Consider the following 13751-nt stretch of genomic DNA (forward strand, 5'->3'; position numbering starts at 1 on the left):
GCGTATAAGATCCAGGATAGCAAAATAGCTCAAGGGAAAAAGCGGGGAAAATGAGAAATTAGAAATTAAGTTACTGCCAGTAATTGAGCAAGTTGCAGCATTGATATTATGAAATGTTAATATGGACTTTAATGAAATTTAGGACTCACAGTCCAGACACCTTTATGGGTTGTGATGCTATTAGGGTTAGGGTTAGGGTTATCACTTTTGGTGTCAGGTTGATTCATGTCTGCAATAGAACAGCTCACCTAATGAAATTTAGGACTCACAGTCCAGACACCTTTATGGGTTGTGATGCTATTAGGGTTAGGGTTAGGGTTAGTGTCATCACTTTTGGTGTCAGGTTGATTCATGTCTGCAATAGAACAGCTCACCTGGGCCTTCTAAAACGTCTTTATCTCTCTAAGTTAATATTTGTGAGAATCTGTGGTATATATATGAAGGGCAACTTGCCAAAGTCTATTAAAATTACAACTGCTTCTAAATACTTTTGATCCATCAGTTCCAAGTCTAGAATTTTATCTAACAATACTCACCAGTGTGGGAAAGTTTATCTTATTTATTACTGTGCCGTTTGCAATATCAACGTGCTGGAAACAGTTTAGATGCTTATCAACTATGATTTAAATAAATTATGAAGGGCTGGGGCTATAGCTCAGTGGTAAAGTGCTTGCCTGGAAAATGTGAGGCACTGGGTTCCATCCTCAGCACCACATAAACATAAATATACTGTATGTTCATCTACAACTAAATAAATATTTAAAAATAAATAAATTATGAAAAAATAAAATAAATTGTGGTATAGTTATACAATGAATATTATTTATTTGTGAAGTTATTTACAGCTATAAGCAGCATCAATATGGATAACCTTAAAAACAAAATGTTGGGAATAAAAAAGCAAGTTGCTGAAAAATACATAAAATAAGGTATCATTTATATAAAGTTCAAAACTAGGTAAAACAATAACATAAAAGATAGATATGTAAGTTATAAAAAACCCTTTAAGAGGCAAGAGAATTAATATAAAATTTAGCATGGGGGTTATTTCTGGGAAAGAGTACGTGGGAAGCTTCTGATCTACATTAAATTCTGTTTTCTGGGCTAGTGGTGTGTACATTTTTTTTTTTTTTTTTTGTGGGGGGAGAGTGGGGAGGATTGAACTCAGGGGCAGTCAACCACTGAGCCACATCCCCAGCCCTATTTTATATTTTATTTACAGACAGGGTTCACTGAGTTGCTTAGTGCCTCTCTTTTTTGCTGAGACTGGCTTTGAACTCATGATCCTCCAGTCTCAGCCTTCCTAGCCACTAAGATTACAGGCCTATGCCATCACCGGCATATGTGTGATCTTTAAATTATACAGGGCTATAGATGTGGCTCAGTGATGGGGTGCTTGCCTAGGATGTGTGAGGCCCTGGGTTTGATCTCCAGTGCCAAAAAAATGAAAATCATGCTTTTTATACTTTCTATAATCTCTTTCTTTCTTTTTTCTTTTTCAGGGTTATTACAACTGCTGTACCACTGAGCTGCATCACAAGCCCATTTTATTTTTTGAAAAAATTTTAAACAAGGTTTTACTAAATTATCCAGGCTGGCCTCAAACTTGTGATCCTCTTGTCTCAGCCTCCCAAATCATTGGGATTATAGACATGGACCACCATACCCAGCTTGTAATTAACTTTTGAATAACGAAAGTGTGCTGTATTTCTGAATTTTAAAAAAAAATGATGTAGTGAGAAAAATAAATAAATGTCTTTTTGCTAAAAGACCTTTGAAATTTTCTTTTTTCTTTTTTTTTTTTTTTTTTTTTAGTGTTGGAAAAACTAGGACTGAAATTTAGGACTCACAGCCCAGACACTTTTATGGGTTGTAATGCTATTGAACCTAGGGCCTCATGCATGTTAAGGAAAGCTATAACCTCAACTCAACTCAATGTCTGCTTTGCTTGATAATCAGGCTGTTACCTTGAAAAAGTTATTTCTGTCTGCACTTAGTTTTCAATTTTATAAAATGAGGATCATAATCTCTGCTTAGGACCTGGCATGAGAACCTTATGAAAACTTCAGCTGTGAAAAGACCTTTGCAGGGCTGTGATTATGGCTCAGCGGTAGAGCACTTGCCTAGCATGTATGAGGCACTGGCTTCAATCCTCAGCACCACATGAAAATAAATAAATAAAGGTATTGTGTCCAAATTACAACTGAAAAATATAAGTTAAAAAAATTTTAAAAAGACATGACCTTGGCAAATATGTTCATCATATTGTACTGAGGAAATATTGTTCATATGACTAAGGGAAAAAGGAACACATTATATAATGTGTGTAATTTCCTGAGTTAAAAAATGACTAAGGTCCTGCTGGTTGTTTGCTCTCAGTTTTTTGAACTTTTCCCTCTCAATTGTGATGTGTAATTATTTACTCAGGTGACAATGTCATGATTATGTCTTCCCCACTAGTTTAGAAGCTCCACACAGCAGAAGCTGCTTTGTTTTCCCTATCATTTTATATGGTGAAATAACATTTGTTGAATGAATCAATCATTTTATGCACTTTATGTGCATAAAAAATCAATCATTTTATCATTTTATGTGCTTTGCTGAGCACATTGGATAAGCCATGGTGCTAAACATTATGCATTGGTTGATCTTTCCATTTCATCTCCATCACAGCCCCAGAAAATTGGCATTATTCCTTCCATTTTACAGAGAAGAAAACTGAGGGCCCTTGAAAAGTGAAGAGTCCCAGACAGGGTTAAAAGCTGGGAAGCATGGGCTGGGGTTGGAGCTCAGTGGTGGAGCACTTGCCTACCACCAGTGAGGCCACTGGGTTGGATCCTCAGCACCACATCAAAATAAATAAATAAAATAAAAGTATTGTGAGAAGCTACAGAGTGAGATTACAAACCCGAGTCTGATAGACCTACAGACTCCTGCTCTACCTCCCGTGCTCAGGGCCTTGGTAGTAATTCTAACAATCCCCATATCACACCCCTCAAGCAAGCAGGGTCTTTGCAGGGAAGATCTCATCCATCTAGTTCCCTGATGGATAGGACATTGCTACAAGGGAGCAGTGTTCACACAGACCAGTGCAAAGAAAGTGTCAGATCTGCCATGGCCACTGACCAATCTACTGAACTCAGAAAAACAAGTTCATTTGTCCTTGTGCAAGTGATCCCTATGGATGTCCCAAGAGTGATGTTTGTGACCGTGCGTCATGAGCACTGGAAAGCATCCATTTTATTCTTTTGTTTGTTTTGCACTGAGAGCTCCTTTGAACTATGTTTCTCATTTGGGGTAAAGCATGTGGGTCAGAGATTGCAAAGTTAAATCTGAGGGTGAGGGTGTCCAGGAAGACAAAGGAGTTTTCAAGAATAAAATGATCTGAGACTCAGCCCGGCATTTGTTTTTCACCTACAAAAAAAGTGTTTGGTTTCTGTGCAGTGGCACACACCTGTAATGCCAACGGCTCAGGAAACTGAGGCAGGAGGATCACAAGTTTGTGACCAGCCTTGGCAATTTAGGGAGCTCCTCTGCAATTTAGCAAGACTCTTTCTCAAAACAAAAAATGAAAAGAAGGAGAGGGAAGTAGCTCAGTGGTAAAATGTCCCAGTACTGAGAAAAAAAAAAAAGCATTTGAGTTCAAAGCCAGCTTCCTAGCTAATAAAGCATATGACTAATTATGATAATAATATGGAGTCATAACACTTAGATTTTAAGATTCAGTACACTAATTTTTTTACTGTGGCAAAATATATATAACTTCAGTGTACTTTTTTGCTTTCATTTTTGTTTGTGCTGAAGATTGAATCCAGCCTCTGCAAACACTAAACATATGCTGTACCACTGAGCTGCATGTCCAAACCAAATATATATAATTTTTGTCATGGTGCTGGAGATCAAAACCAGTGCTTTACACATGCTAAGCAAGTGTTCTTTCACTAAGCTACATTCCCAGCCCATTGCTCCCCAGTTTTTTTTTTTTTTTTTTGGTGGTACCAGGGATTGAACTCAGGGGCACTTGACCACTGAGCCCCATCCCAAGACCTATTTTTTATTGTATTTAGAGACAGGGTCTCACTAAGTTGCTTAGCACTTGCTCTTGCTGAGGCTGGCTTTGAACTCGTGGTCCTTCTGCCTCAGCCTCCCAAGCTGCTGGGACTACAGGCATGCATGCACCTTTATGCCCAGCTCTTTTTTTTTTTTTTTCAACTGTGAGACAGGATCTTGCTAAGTTGCTTAGGCCCTCGATAAATTTCTGAGGCTGGACTCGAATTTGCCATCCTCCTGCCTCATCCTCCCCAGGTGCTGAGATTACAGGCATATGCCACCACACCCAGCTTCTCAGTATACTTTTTTTTTTTAAAGGATATTTCTTTTTTTTTCCTCTCTCTTTTTTTTTTAAGTTGTAGTTGGACACAATGCCCTTATTTTATTTATTTTTATGTGGTGCTGAGGATTGAACCCAGGGCCTCAGATGTGCGAGGCGAGCACTCTACCGCTGAGCCACAATCCCAGCCCCTCAGTACACTTTTAATGACAATTTTTTCCTACTATAAAATAATCCTGGTGTTTTTATAGACACACACATCTTAGTAAAAAAGGGAAAGTTAAAATAACCTGAAATTCCACTTGGCAGAGAGACATATTGTTAGTGGATAGTATTTTAGATATTTTCCTTCATGTATGTTGACACAGGCACCACCTCACACTGAGCTCCAGGGGGCGCCCTGTATGCTCTGTATTTATATGCACACTTCTTTTGTAGCAAAAATAGGATCTTTGTATTTTTCTCTCTCCCTCCCCCACCCTTTCTTTCTTTGTTTCTTTTTTGTATCCTTGGTACAAAAAATCCCAGGGACACTTAACCACTGAGCCACAGCTTCAGCCCTTTTTTATTTTTTGTTTTGAGACAGTGTCTCTTGAACCTGCTTAGGGCTTTGCTAAATTGCTGAGGCTGGCTTTGAACTTGCCATCCTCCTGCTTCAGCCCCTTGAGCTGCTGGGCTTATAGGTATCTACCACCATGCCTGGCTATCTCATTTATTTCTATAGTTTGAGAATCTTTTACCTAAATGCTTGGGAGTAGAATTGTTTCAGATTTCAGGTTTTTCTGGATTTTTAGAATATTTGCATATGCATAATGAGATATCTTAGGGATGGGACCCATGTTTAAACAGGGCATTCATTTATGTTTAAGATATACCTTATACATAAGGTGGAATGTTCTACTTGTGGTTATTGCCAATGCTCAAAAAGTTTCAGATTTTGGATTTTATTTTATTTTTTTGTACCAGAGATTGAACTCAGGAGCACTCAACCACTGAGCCACATACACAGCCTTATTTTGCATTTTATTTAAAGACAGAGTCTCACTGAGTTGCTTATGTCTCACTGTTGCTGAGGCTGATTTTGAACTCGTGATCCTCCTGCCTCAGCCTCCCGAGCTGCCAGGATAATAAGCCTGCACCACCGCATCCAGCCTGGATTTTTTTATATTAAAATACCCACCCTACACAGTGGTGCTCCCCTGGAATCCCAGCAGCTCGGGAGACTTAGGCAGGAGGTTAGAGAGTTCAAAGCCAGCCTCAGCAACTGAGAGGTACCAAGCAATTTAGTCAGACCCTATCTCTAATAAAATACAAAATGGAGCTGGACATGTGGCTCATTGTTGAGTGCCTCTGAGTTCAATCCCTGGTACACACCCAATCCAATAAAAAAAAAAAAGGATGATCAACTTGTAGTAAGAAATAATAAGAAATAAAATAATGGCCAAAAATAATCTAGCATGTTCTCTACAGTCCTACTGAATTCATTCAAAATTTTTTTCTGAAGATTTCCTCTGTGCTAAACACTGGAAATATAACACAATATACAAACATCACTGACCTTATGGAGCTGACATACTAGTGGGAAGAGACAAAAATAAATAAAAAATCAATCATGTTTTGGCAATTGATGCTAAGGAGGAAAAGCAAGAGGTGTAGGAAGTATGGTGAGCATGTATCATGTGGCTGTGGACAGGGTGGGCCTCACTGATAAAGTGCCTTTGAAGTAGAGGCCTGAATGAAATGAGAAATAAACATGAGGATATCTGAGGATGTGAGAGAATGGCAAGTGCAAAGACACTGAGGCAGGACCTGGGGTGTTCTAGCAATGAGGAGGCCACAGTGATTGGCACATAGTAAGCAGAAATAGTTTGAGTTATAGGACAAGGTCAGGCAGATGTGAGGCAAAGTATGGGAAGGTAGTAAGGATATGTGATCTTGGTTGTTATTGTGGGACTATTGGTCTGACTTTGTTACAGATTTTTTTTTTTTTTAAGTGCTGAGGATTGAACCCAGGGGCGATTGGCCCCTGAGCCACGTCCCCAGCCCTTTTTGTATTTTATTTACAGACAGGATCTTGCTAAGTTGCTTAGGGCCTCACTAAGTTGCTGAGGCTGGCTTTGAAGTCTCCTGAGCCACTGTGTGTACCACTGCGCTGGGACTGTTACTGATTATTTTTTTGCTGGTTCTGGAATCAAACCCAGGGCCTCATGCATATTAGGCAAGATGTCTACCACTGAGCTACATCCTCATTCTCCTTTGTTAGAGATTTCAATTTGCAGTCAAACTCTGGAGTTACACACTTCTAAGGTGCTTTTCCCACCAGCCTGAACCCCCATGACCTGATCTCCAGCATCCAGATGAGTGTCCCCATTGTTGGTCCCTGACCTGGGCCTGACTCAGAACAGTCTGTTTCCAACCCCCTCCTCCCCTGTGTTTGCCCATGTGACTTCCAGCAACAGGCTATGCCTCAAGGGGACTTAGGGTTGACACCCAGGGCCATGGCCTTCACACCCTCACCAACCTTCCACCAACTTAAGCAACAGAAAGCTTCAGTTTGGTTTCTGGGGCCAATGCGAGAAGCTCTCCCAGTCATCTCCTTCCAAGAACTCAAAGCCATGGCAGATGGACACTCAGGGAACAGAGGATACACATATTGGGAAGGAGAGGGAGGCTTTGAGGGAGGTGAGGAGGGAGTTGTGAGATAATCTGGGGGAGGAGCTTTTGGGTGAGAAATGGCCATGGTGAAGCCCCAGTGGGAGCAGACCTGACATGTGGGAGGACCAACGAGTAGGCCCGTGTGGCAGGTGATGAGGAAGCCAGACAGAAGATAGGAGGTGGTGTCAGAGAGACCTGTAGGGCAAGGCGGTGCAGGGCCTTGTGGGCCAGGGGATGCCTCTGGTCTTGACTCTGGATAAGATAGGAGGGTTTAAACTAGAAGAATGACCGAGAGCCCTCTGGCTGTAGGTGGGGTCGTGGGGTGGAGACCTGGAAGCAGAGAGACAGTGAGGTCACTCCTGCAGATGTCCTGGGCAGTGTCCAAGGGTGGGCACCTTGGAGATGGGGAGAGGGGGTCAGACTGGATATATTTTGAAGGGAGAGCCAACAGAATTTCCGGGTAGATTGGATGTGAGGTCTGATGGGTCATGTGAAGGATTTTTAAACTTTTTATGCAAGAGAAAGGTACAGAAAGGTTTTAAGCAGGGGTGTGGCATAGTTGATTCCTGGTTTTGAAAGGTCACTCAGGCTGCTGGGTGAGAGTAGACGGGAAGGACAGGGTGCAGCAGAGAGTTGGGATGGCTGGGGTGAGTGTGCCAGGGGTAGAGGAAGTGGCCAGAAGGCAGCATGAGCTGCTCTGTCACCTGAAAGTCCATGACTGTTTCTGTGCCCAACAAACACTATGGTCTTCCAAGCTCCAGGAGGTCCTTCCTCTGGGATCCCAAAGCTCTGAGCTTTCTTTTGTTTTAGCATTTACCATGCTAGGCTTCCTCTTACGCCTGTGAGCTCTTCATAGCTGTAACTATACTTCACACAAGGCCCAGCCTGGGGTCTGGTGCAAAGAATGTCTTAGTGTTTGTTGAATGAATAAAAGAAAGAATGTGGGTAAGGAGAGAGCAACATTCTGATATTTGGAATTGTGATTTGTTTATCATTCTTTTTGGTTATAAAATTACTATGTGTTCTTTATTTTAAAAAAATTACATATAATTTTTAAAAATTACATGTAATTAAAAAATTTAAATAAAAGAATAAAAATTACATATAATATATATATATATATATATATATCTCACACAGAAGTTTCCCCAAACCTCATTTTTTCTACTCTAGAGATAACTCAAGACATCTCTAGAATCTACAAATAACATTTATTTAGAGTTCAGTAAATAGCCTCCTCTTTTAATGTGTACAATAAAGGCTGAGCATGGTGGCACACACTTGTAAACCCAGCGACTAGGGAGGCTGAGGCAGGAGGATTGCAAGTTCAAGGCCAGCTTCAGCAACTCAGTGAGGCCCTAAGTAGCTTAGCAAGTTTTATCAAAATAAGAGAGAGAGAGAGAGAGAGAGAGAAGGGAGATATGGGACTGGGAGGTTGAGACAGACTTCCTGCCTAGTAGACAATGTAATACCCGCTGCAACTTGTTTTTTCCTGCTTACATTATCATGACAATCTTTCTATGCTATTACATGTAAGTCTAACAAATTTTGTTCAAGATTGAACAGTATTCTAGAAAATGGACATATTTCATTGCTTTAACATTTTCTTTTTTCAGTCTGAGGATGAAACCCAGAACCTTGCACATGCTAGGCAAGTGCTCTGCCACTGAGCCACATCCCCAGCCTCTACCAGCTTATTCTTGGCTAGACTGATTTTTTTTTTTTTTTTTTTTTGTGGTGCTGGGGATTAACCCAGGGCCTTGTGCATTCGAGATGCAAGGCAAGCACTCTACCAACTGAGCTATATTCTCAGCCCTTTTTCTTCTTCCTTTCTGTATCAAAATAGTTTCTCGAGCCTTCTTGTTGCATGCATTTTGAGGCAGTAGATTTTAGGAGGGAAAAATGGAACAGTTGTTCCTCCTAGGGTGGCCAGAGGACTTGAGAATTGGTCTTACAGGAAATTAACAGAGGATGATCAGCCAGGAAGAAAGAAGACTAAGGGTGACATGAGCTTTGGCGAGATTTCTGCAGGGGCTGATTTGGCAAGATTTCAGAGGTGCAGGAGATGCAAAAGACCTGCTTGGAAACTCATGAGCATCCTGTCTCTGAAGGTGTATAAGCAGGGGTTGGTTGAACTTGTATTTGGAGGAACTTGTGTGAGGTACAGGAGGGTGGAATTAGGTGATATTTGGAAATCCTTTCAACTTGATATTCTGGTTTTGTGGGGGTTTTTTGGGGTTTTTTTGGTACTGGGAGTTGAACCCAGAGGTGCTTTGTCACTGAGCTTTATCCCCAAGTTCTTTTTATTTTTTATTTGAGATAGAATCTTGCTAAGTTTCTAAGGATCCCACTAAGTTGCTGAGGCTGGCCTCAAACTTGTGATTCTTCTATCTTAGCCTCCCAAGTCACTGGCATTACAGATGTCTGCCACTGCACCCAGCTCAACTCTGATAATATGTTATTAGGCCAAAGTATATACAAGATTGCACAGTGGGGGATGGGGTGGTAGCTCAGTGGTAGAGCACTTGCCTAGCACATGTGAGGCACTGGGTTCAATCCTCAGCACCACATAAAAATAAATAAATAAAATAAAGGTTTTGTTCCATCTACAACTGAAAAAAAATTAAAAATAATTAAATGAAAAGGTATTGTGTTCATCTACAACTAAATTTTTTTTTAAAAAAATATTACACAGTGAAGTTGTCATGACATTTTAGAGGCTTTGGGATTTTTTAGCAAGTGGTGTTAGGGAATACACTTACAGATTAAGGAGATAGAATGATTAGAGACATTGAGGAAAGAAAGTGGGACATGAGGCTAAGGAAAAGTTTGGGTCAAGTTATGAAGTTATTAGTTTTCCATCACTGTAACAAAATACCTGAGATAATCAACTTAAAAGGAGAAAAGGTTGTTTTGGATCAGAGTTTCAGAGGTTTTTCTATCCATGGTGGCTTGGCCCTGTTGCTTTGAGCCTGTAGCAGCACAATACTTCATAGTAGGAGCACATGGCAGAGGAGACCTGTTTACCTTATGACATCCAGAATGCAGAGATAGTAAGGAGCTATAGTCCCAATATTCCCTTCAAGGACATGTCCCAGATGACCTAACTTCCTTCCACTAGGCCACACCTCTTGAAAGTTCCACCACCTCCTAATAGTGCCACAGGCTGGGGACCACATGGTCTTTTTCGAGACATTTCAGAATAAGATTGGAAAATGGAGTATCATTGTGTTTTACCTCGGGTGACAAGTTTGATGTGTCTGCTAGCCCTATAACTTTTTTTTTAGAGAGAGAGAGGAGAGAGAGAGAGAGAGAATTTTTTTTAATATCTATTTTTCAGTTTTCGGTGGACATAACATCTTTATTTTATTTTATGTGGTGCTGAGGATCGAACCCAGCGCCCCACGCATGCCAGGCGAGCGCGTTACCACTTGAGCCACATCCTCAGCCCCTAGCCCTCTAACTTCTACTTGGTAACAACTTCTCCACTCAGGTGAGGTGTCCGGACACTGGATTTGTATAATCATGTGACCCTGTTCTTTTGGCCATAGCAGATTCTCATAAAGTGGACATTTATCTCTATCTGGATCAGTCAGATTTTCCCTCTTAAGGTTGGAAGCTGAGGGCTTGGCTTCCAGGATCTTTTCAATGAAGTATGAATGAAGTTAGGAAGGACCGCCATCTTCCCCCTTTGTTGAAGAGATGGAGAAAGATGGCCTGATGAGAGAGAGACTTCGAAGGATGGAGGAGATGCAGTGCCCTCTTCCAGCCACCTGGAAGGCCACATTGCGATGGATTCCTCTAAAGGTTTCATAATGTCCTTTAAACAAATTTATTCTTTTGGTTTTGGACAGCACAAATGGGTTCCTATATAGTTCCACAATATGAGCTTTGGCCAATACCCTTTAAAGTAATAGAAAGTCATACAAGGCTTTGAAAGGAACTGTCACAGCTCCTGAAGGAGCTTCGGGAATGTTCAGCAGGAGGAGATGTGGCAGAAAGAGTCCAGTAGGTGGCAAGAACAGGCAGGAGGTCTTCCTAATCATTTGGCTATTGGAAAGAGGCTGTGTGCCTCCCCACAGCTTTCCACCTCTTGACAGTGACATCCTAGTGTTGCTGAAACCTTGGTCCTTGTTCCCGATGCCAATCCAATAATGAGAACATGGTTTTGAGAAAAAAGAAAAAGAAGGTATATTATTTCACTAGCAAAGGAGAAATATAGGGACTCTTGTCCCAGAGGCTATGATTCTGCCCATCAACAGGAACAGAGGGCTTTTAAAGAGGTGACTCAAAGGCTACAGTCCACGAGTTCTTTGTTGGAGTGAGAATTCTCTTGCTAATTTGGGAGATAGTCATTTCTGAGATCTTCTGGTACAATCCCCAAAGTCTGAATTAATAACTTCGTTCCTACTCAAGAACAGATAAATCTGCCTGAGATGAAGAAGAAAGGTAATCCTGTTTCCCCTGAGATTAGAGAGGGGGAGAGAGGAAGATAAAGAAACATGTCTATTTTTAAAATAAATTGCAGTGGCAGAGCTGCAAGGGCTATATTCAAAGCATAAAGTGGACCACGGTTACAATAGTAACAAATCTGCTAGGTTCTTCTTGATTTTTTTTTTTTTTAAGCACCAGGAATTGAAGCCAAGGGTGCTTAACCACTGAGCCATATCCACAGCCCTTTTTATATTTTATTTAGAGACAAAGTCTCACTAAGTTGCTTAGGGCCTGGCTAAGTTGCTGAGGCCGGCTTTGAACAATCTATCACCCTGCCTTAGCCTCCCCAAGCTGCTGGGATAACAGGCATGGGCCACCATGCCCAGCTTCCTTTGTTTTCTAGATAGGATCAAGCTGCATGGTTGGAAGATGAAAAATGCATTTCTTTTTTCCCATTGAGAGAGAGAGTGGTGGTGGAGAGTTCACTCACCTTGATGTGATGAAATAAAATAGGCAGGGGTTTCCCATACTCCAGTGTGCAGAGCAGGCCAAATTTAACTTTGGATTATTTTGGAAGTTCCAGGATGCCTGAGCATGTTTAGAAAACAAATGAGGTGTCCCTGCAGAAGACCTTTTTGAGAGAAAGCAGAAAAAATATAATGAGTTTGGACCCAGAGAATGACAGGACCCCTCTCTGGGCCCTCAACTCTGGTGAGTCACCCTATCTGCTGATCAGGGAGATTAAGAGGACCCTGGAGAACAGGAAGCCAACCAGCGCACGTTTTTCAAAGAGGAGGATCATTGGAGACAGAAATGTCCCTGATGCTTGTCCTGGGGTCAACCAGACCCTGACCCATTCTGGCAAGTGGCACCACTGATATAGGAAAGCTAAAGAAGCCAGATGGCTTTGCACAGGTCTCTAAGTGTGATTTCTGAGGAAACTCTGTTGACTTTAAAAATAAATAGGATCAAAGTCAATTTTGACCAACATGGCCTTGAATATCTGGCCAGAGAGTACAGCCTAAAGCATAGTCCTACAAGGACAATTAAAAGGAAAAAATAAAATTTTTAATGTAACTTAAGATGTACACTTGTTTCATTCCTACCAAAAGTAAGTAAAGCTGGAGGCTAGGGAAAACAACACAAAACAAAACTACAATGAGCTTGACCTAGGAGCAAAGTCTTAGTTGTCAGAGGGGAATAGTGATCCTTCTTATGGTATGATAGTTATTAACCAAATATGTGTCTGGCTCAGCCTATGAACATTAATTTGGGTTCAAGAGAGGGAGGGAGGGAGGGAAAAAGAGAGAGCAATAAAAACCAAAAGAGCTGCGTCACTAGCCTGTACGTGCAGAAACTCAAGCAATAGATTTGGGAAACTTTACTATGATGTAATTAATCAAAGCAGAGAGAGCTGTTCTCCCCCAACAATCTGGCATTTCCAGGGTTCAGGGTCAACAGTAAGAAGCGTGGTTCTCTCTAAAGTCTTGGCTTAGAACTGAAGCCAAACTAGGAGAGGTGGCACATGCCTATAATTTCAGCAGCTCTAGAGGCTGAGGCAGGAGGATGGCAAGTTCAAGGCCAGGTTCAGCAACTTAGTGAGACCCTGTCACAAAATAAAAACATGTAAAGGATGGGGATGTAGCTCAGTGGTAAAGCACCCTTGGATTCAATCCCTAGTGTGAAAAAGAAAGAAAGAAAGAAAAGAATAGCAGTCAAGGTATAACCCCTGGGTAGATCACACACCAGGGCATGAAGCACAAGTAAAATATCACTGGTGACTTTCTACAATAGCACAGGGGATTTGCAAGAACTAGAGATCTTGTACTGGCAGATGCAGGGGTAATAAGGCAATAACAAGGAGCATGAAGGTTAATATGATACAATTTGAGCTCACAGATTGGTGATCCCTATAGAAGTCTGTGCTGTATGTGAAGGATGGCATCAACTGTCAGAGAAGGGGAAGACATCACAGTAAGGGTATTACCCATGATTGGTTCCTGAACTGTATGCTCTTTTGGTCAAAACCACCCACAAGATCAGCCTCATGCTAGAGTCCTGGATACACAGCCCTAGAGTGAGAGCACACAATGGCCATAAGACCCCACAATGCCCAAGAGATGCCACCCTTAGAAAATCCCTACCTGTAGTGTGCTCAGCTCAGCCCTCCCACAGAAAATCCAGAGTGAGTTTCTAGAACGTTGGAATGCTCAGGCCCACCTGAGATCACAAGGGTCTTGGAATAGGATGGTTGCCTCCAAGCCCCAACCACTATGATGTCCCCTGGCCTTTTGTGACTTCCACTCCCATGAGATACAGCCTCCTTCTAACC

The sequence above is a fragment of the Marmota monax genome, unplaced genomic scaffold (assembly GCF_021218885.2).
Source record: "Marmota monax isolate L192 unplaced genomic scaffold, Marmota_monax_Labrador192_F-V1.1 WCK01_AAM20220418_F8-fsc00086, whole genome shotgun sequence".
In the NCBI taxonomy this organism is placed as follows: domain Eukaryota; kingdom Metazoa; phylum Chordata; class Mammalia; order Rodentia; family Sciuridae; genus Marmota; species Marmota monax.